Here is a 6,860-nt window from a genome sequence, read left to right on the forward strand (position 1 = left end):
CAGTTCGATACGGTGATGTTTCAGGCAGCTGTGACCGTGGCCATGGCTCAAGTAAATTCTGGTGGCGTTAGTGGAGCTGGAACAGGCACCAACTCTAGCCATGGTGAAATCCAACCACGTACACGGGAGTGTACCTATAAAGACTTCATCAGCTCCAAACCAACGTACTTCAACGGAACCGGAGGGATTATTGCGCTGTCCCAATGGATCGAGAGAACAGAAGCAATCTTTGAGATGTGCTCTTGCCCTGAAGGAAGCAAGATAAAATTTGCTGCCTGCACCTTCACTGAAAGGGCCCTGACATGGTGGAATGGCCATGTCAAATCACTCTCACTGGTAGCAGCTAACGCCATGGGCTGGGAGACATTGAAGGACCTAATGACGAAAGAGTACTGCCCGAGGGGCGAAGTTCAAAAACTGGAAGAGGAACTGTGGAATCTCAAGATGAAGGGTTCCGACATAGTGGCTTATACGGCCAGATTCAGCGACCTGGTGACTCTATTTCCCAACATGGTCCCCACTGATCGATCACGAGGTTCCTTCCCTTCCAACAACAACTACAACGGCTGCCTCCGCGCCAACCAAAGCGGCCGACAACAAGAGAAAGCGTTGGGACCGAAAGAAGGGCAAATCAACTCAACCCTCATCCAAGAACCAACAGGTTGTGGCTGTCCATGCTGCCACAACTCCTGTTGCCCCTGTACCAGTAAAGCCATATGCAGGGAACCTACCCAAGTGCACTAAGTGCAATTTCCATCACAACGGCCCCTGCCGGGAATTGCACTGCACCAACTGCAACCGGAAGGGCCATACTGTCCGGTTTTGCAGAACACCACCCAAACCCATCACCCAAGTCCCTGGTACAGGAGTGAGCCATGCATGCTATGGGTGTGGCGAGACAGGGCACTTCAAAAGAAACTGTCCGAAAGCTGGGAATGCGGGAGGAGCAGGAAGACTACTTGCTACTGGCCACAATGAAGCCGTGGCGGACCCCACAGTAGTCACGGGTACGTTCCTCCTCGATAACTCTTATGCATGTGTCTTATTTGATTGTGGGGCAGAGAGGAGCTTCGTAAACCAAAAATTTAAACACTTACTTAATCAAGCACCGCAAGCACTAAAAGAAACCTTTATCGTAGAAATGGCTAACGGAAAGACAGAGAATTCTCACGAGATTTACATAGGTTGTACCCTCACTCTATATAATTATTCATTCCCAATCGACCTCATACCTGTTGCGATCAAGAGTTTCGATGTCATCGTGGGCATGGACTGGTTGAGTCTCCATCGTACCGATATTATGTGTTTCGAGAAGGCAGTCCGCCTAAACCTACCGAATAACGAAACCTTGTTGATCTACGGAGACAAACCCAGTACGAGCCTTCGTATCATCTCAAGTATTCAAGCCCAGAAGTACTTGCGTAAGGAATATCGCGCATTCCTTGCACACGTAGTCGATGTGAACCAGAAAACAAAAGACCTAAAAGACCTTCCCGTAGTACGCAACTTCCCCAACGTCTTTCCAGAAGAACTACCGGGTTTACCTACCCAACGCCAAGTCGAATTCAGAATCGACTTAATTCCAGGGGCTACCCCCGTAGCCAAATCACCCTATCGTCTAGCACCTGCTGAGATGCAAGAACTGTCCGGTCAACTTAACGAACTGCTCAGCAAGGGCTTTATAAGACCAAGCTTCTCACCGTGGGGAGCACCGGTCTTATTCGTGAAGAAGAAAGACGGATCCTTCCGTATGTGCATCGATTACAGGGAACTCAACAAACTTACGATAAAAAATCGTTACCCTTTTCCTCGCATAGACGATTTGTTCGACCAGCTGCAAGGGGCAAGCTACTTTTCTAAGATTGATCTAAGATCCGGGTATCACCAGTTATGAGTGCTTGAGGAGGATGTTCCGAAGACAGCCTTCCGAACTCGTTACGGACACTACGAGTTCGTAGTGATGCCATTCGGATTGACCAATGCCCCCGCAATGTTCATGGACTTAATGAGTAGAGTATGCCGTCCTTACTTGGATCAGTTCGTCATCGTCTTCATCGATGACATACTTATCTACTCTCGAAGTAAGGAGGAACATAGCTATCATTCACGACAAGTACTAGGAACCTTACGATCGGAGAAACTCTATGCGAAGTTCTCTAAATGCGAATTTTGGATCCGCAGAGTCGAATTCTTAGGACACGTGGTTAACGAAGAAGGAATCCACGTGGACCCATCCAAAATTAAAGCTATTGAGAACTGGTCAGCACCGACGCCTACAGAAATTCGTCAATTTCTAGGCCTCGCTGGCTACTACCGCAGATTCATACAGAACTTCTCTCGAATTGCGAAACCCCTCACGACATTGACCCAGAAAGACGTGGCCTTTGACTGGGAAGAGAAGCAGGAGAAAGCGTTCCAAACGCTAAAACGAGCCTTATGCACCGCACCGATATTGTCCCTCCCCGAAGGGACAGAAGACTTCGTGGTCTATTGCGATGCGTCAAATCAAGGGCTCGGATGTGTTCTGATGCAACGGGGTAAGGTCATCGCCTATTCCCCAAGGCAGCTGAAGACACACGAGGTCAACTACACCACACACGATCTCGAATTAGGAGCAGTTGTGTTTGCCCTGAAGATCTGGAGACACTACCTGTATGGTACGAAAAGCACTATCTTTACAGACCACAAAAGCCTGCAACACATATTCAACCAGAAGGAGCTCAATATGAGACAACAACGATGGGTCGAGCTACTCAATGACTACGAATGCGAAATTCGTTATCATCCGGGTAAAGCCAATGTAGTAGCAGACACCCTAAGTCGGAAAGAATATTCTGGTGGAAGAGTCAAGTCATTAACCATGACTATCCATTCGCATCTATCCACACAAATTAAAGAGGCTCAGCTTGAAGCTTTGAAACCTGAAAATGTGGCGGGAGAATCCCTGCGAGGAATGGAGAAGAACTTGGAAATAAGGGGTGGCGGAGCTTTATATCTCATGGACCGGATCTCGACACCGAGACACGGTGGCTTCAGAGACTTAGTCATGACCGAAGCACACAACACTCGTTATTCCGTCCACCCAGGTTCAGATAAGATGTATCTGGATCTTAAAAAGTTATACTGGTGGCCTAACATGAAAGCAGAGATTGCTACCTTCGTAAGTAAATGCCTTACTTGCGCTAAGGTCAAGGTCGAATACCAGAAACCCTCAGGTCTACTACAGCAACCAGAGATACCATAGTGGAAGTGGGAGCGGATCACAATGGACTTCATAACCAAGCTACCCAAGACAACGGGTGGTCTTGATACCATTTGGGCCATCGTCGACAGATTGACCAAGTCCGCGCACTTCCTACCCATCAAAGAGACCGACAAGATGGAGAAGCTCACAAGAACATACATTCGGGAGATAGTATGACTACATGGTGTCCCTATATCTATTATCTCCGATAGGGATAATAGATTCACTTCGAGGTTCTGGCAGTCACTACAAAGCTCCTTAGGAACGAGGCTGGACATGAGTACAGCCTACCATACACAGACCGACGGACAAAGTGAGAGAACTATCCAAACCTTGGAAGATATGTTGCGAGCCTGTGTGATCGACTTTGGGAAGGCATGGGATACTCATTTACCCCTTGTCGAGTTTTCCTACAACAACAGTTATCATACGAGCATAAAGGCTGCTCCATTTGAGGCCCTCTATGGCCGGAAGTGCAGATCCCCTCTGTACTGGGCTGAGGTGGGTGACACTCAGTTAGCTAAAGGACGAGTTCCTGACAGCACTCTCACGGGTCCGGAGATCATTCGGGAAACGACAGAGAAGATCGTTCAGATTCGTGAACGATTGAAAGCCTCTAGAGACCGACAGAAAAGCTACGCAGACAAACGAAGGAAACCTTTGGAATTCCAGGTGGGAGACCGAGTCCTTTTGAAAGTCTCACCCTGGAAGGGCTTGATACGCTTCGGAAAGTGTGGAAAGCTAAATCCAAGATACATAGGGCCTTTTGAGATTCTCTCTAGAATCGGCCCTGTAGCTTACAAACTTAACCTACCCCGCGAGCTCAGTAACGTACATTCTACCTTCCACGTCTCGAACTTGAAAAAGTGCCTATCCGACGAGACTCTTGTAATCCCACTCGACGAGATCGAGGTCAACGAGAGCCTCAACTTCGTGGAAGAACCTGTAGAGATCGTGGACCGTGAGGTCAAGCAGACGAAGCAAAGCCGCATCCCGATAGTGAAGGTTCGCTGGAACGCCAAGCGAGGACCGGAATTCACATGGGAGCGCGGGGGTCGAATGAAATCGAAATATCCTCATCTATTCGCTTAGTTATTTGTAACTACCTAATTGCTTAAACTCTAATTTCGGGATGAAATTCCCGCTAACGGGGGGATGATGTGATAACCCGAAATTTCCATTCGTACAAACCCCACAGTCAAGCACTTCAATTAAAAGTCAAATTCATTTCTGCTAATTTTTAGCTTGGTTTAAAGTCCGTTTGGGTATTTTGAATATTAAATCTTCGAGAGAACAAATGAAAGGAAATATTTTCTAGGATTATTGTGTAACAAATAAAACAATTAACACCTTAATGAGGTGTTCACGGCCAAACATGAGGGGTTTGGGCCGTGAACTCCCCTTTGGCCGTGAACTCATGCTTAAGGCATGAGTTTAATCCTTTCCTTCCTCATTTCTCACTTCGAAGCTCAAGAACACCCACATTCTCTCTCAAGTATCATAAAATCTTCTTCCAAATCTTCCAAAAATGTAAGTGTTTATTCTCTTGATTTGTTGATACAACACTTCATCTAGTAGTTATACATGATTTCATCCATGAAATCTTCTCTTTTTCATAGATCTTCAAGTGTTATTCATTTCACCAAGAACACCAAGAACACACACTAGTGTTTTTGGACCTTAAACAATCTTACAAGCTTCCTATAAGTAAGTACACCCCTCTTAACTAGTTATGTGCTTAGATTACTTGTTAAACCATTGAAAAACACCAAGAATGCCCAAGAACTCATGGGTTTACGGCCAAGGCAATCTCCTTGGGCCGTAAACACCATTAGGTGGTGCATATGTGCCACCATTACTTCCTAGGGCTTGGATATTGGACTAGAACCTTTCATGCATAGGCTAAGGACCTTAAACCACGAAATGATAGGAGTTACCATGGGTTTACGGCCGTAAACCCACTAGGGCCGTAAACCCCAGGCCGTAAACTCCATGGGAGTTGGTCCTTGGGCCGTAAACTCTAAGAAGTGGTGCAATTGTGCCACTATTACTTCCTAAGGCTTGGTTTTGATCATAGGATACTAAACCTTGACTTATAAGACCTTTAAACACAAAATGGTACATACTACCATGAGTTTACGACCGTAAACTCATGGGGAAATGACCATGGGCCGTAAACTCAAGTGTTATAACCATTATGGCCATAAACTCAATTGTGAGGCCATACTACCTTTAGATGTAACCCTTTGGTACTATTAGCACTTGAATCAAAGTGTTATTCATGTTTTAGGGTGTCTTTACTTGATTAATTAGTTATTAATTGACTAATTGGATACATATATGTGTCATTATATGTTAAATAGGATCCGTGTGTGTGCTCAAGTCTTCACTTGACACTTAGCATCCTATACCATCCGTTCATCCAAACCACTCACAGCAGGTGAGTTCATACCCCTTAATCAACCTTTGAAATTATTTTAAACGCTTTTATGGGGGGGGGGGGGGATACAAGTTGGAACTTTCTAGTTATTATATTTAATCACATGTGATTAATAACTAGAACAAACAGAAAGAATTTCGATTACTTTCAAACTGTTATCAAACTTATGGATTTTAAACACTTCAAAACATTTTAAACTCTTTTACCTGCTAAATCCTTTATAAAACTCATTTTAACTTATATTATTGTCAAACTCATATCTATACAGATATATTTATATAAGTAAGGTTTGAAGTACTTAGGACTGATAGCTCACTTTATTTCCTGTTCCTTGTTTGGTTGTGGACTTAGGGTATCGTGATATCTGTCCGAATGTCGTTGAAACCTTAGTTATATATCATATATATGTGTTTGGATATAAAAGCTTCATTTTGATTCATTACCTTTGAGTAGCAAAGGCATACAAACAACATTACTAGTTAACTATAGTAGGTATAGTTAAGAGATTACTACTCACTATTACCATCACAATGACTCATATAAGAGTCAGTACATTTACGAGTCACTACATACGTATTACATTGAGGAACAATCCATACTATACACTATACAAGAGAACATACTATACACTATACACTATACAGGAGAACATACTATACATTATACAAGAGGATATACTATACACTAGTACAGAGAAAACATTACTACACTATGGTTTACTATACAAACATTTGAATACTATAAATAGAATGTGACATACTACTTCTCGATACGACACTGCATTGTTGTATCACGTTGTAACCAGAGTCTCCTAGAGGGAGAGCGGGCATTGTGTGTATAGATCTATACGGGACAGACACTCCCACACCCCGACTGCTAGCTACAATCCCAGCCGATAGGCCAAGGGGTGACAAAATGTCACCTCACTACATATGACACCGGAGGGTCATCATTTATTCAGTCGTCGATCAGCATGGTTACACACGAGTTCACATTCAAACCTTTAATTAACCGACAAATGATTAAAGGCAAAAAGACTCCCCGAGGTGTATCATACATTTTATACTACCTGGAGTTTGTAATTTATAACTTATAGTCAGCAGTGCCACTGCTGAGGTAAAACATTATTTTCCCTAACACATTTACCTTGTGATCTTCTTACATAGATGTTAATGA

Source organism: Lactuca virosa, chromosome 1, assembly GCF_052849685.1.
Source record: "Lactuca virosa cultivar CGN04683 chromosome 1, Lactuca_virosa_CGN04683_v6, whole genome shotgun sequence".
In the NCBI taxonomy this organism is placed as follows: domain Eukaryota; kingdom Viridiplantae; phylum Streptophyta; class Magnoliopsida; order Asterales; family Asteraceae; genus Lactuca; species Lactuca virosa.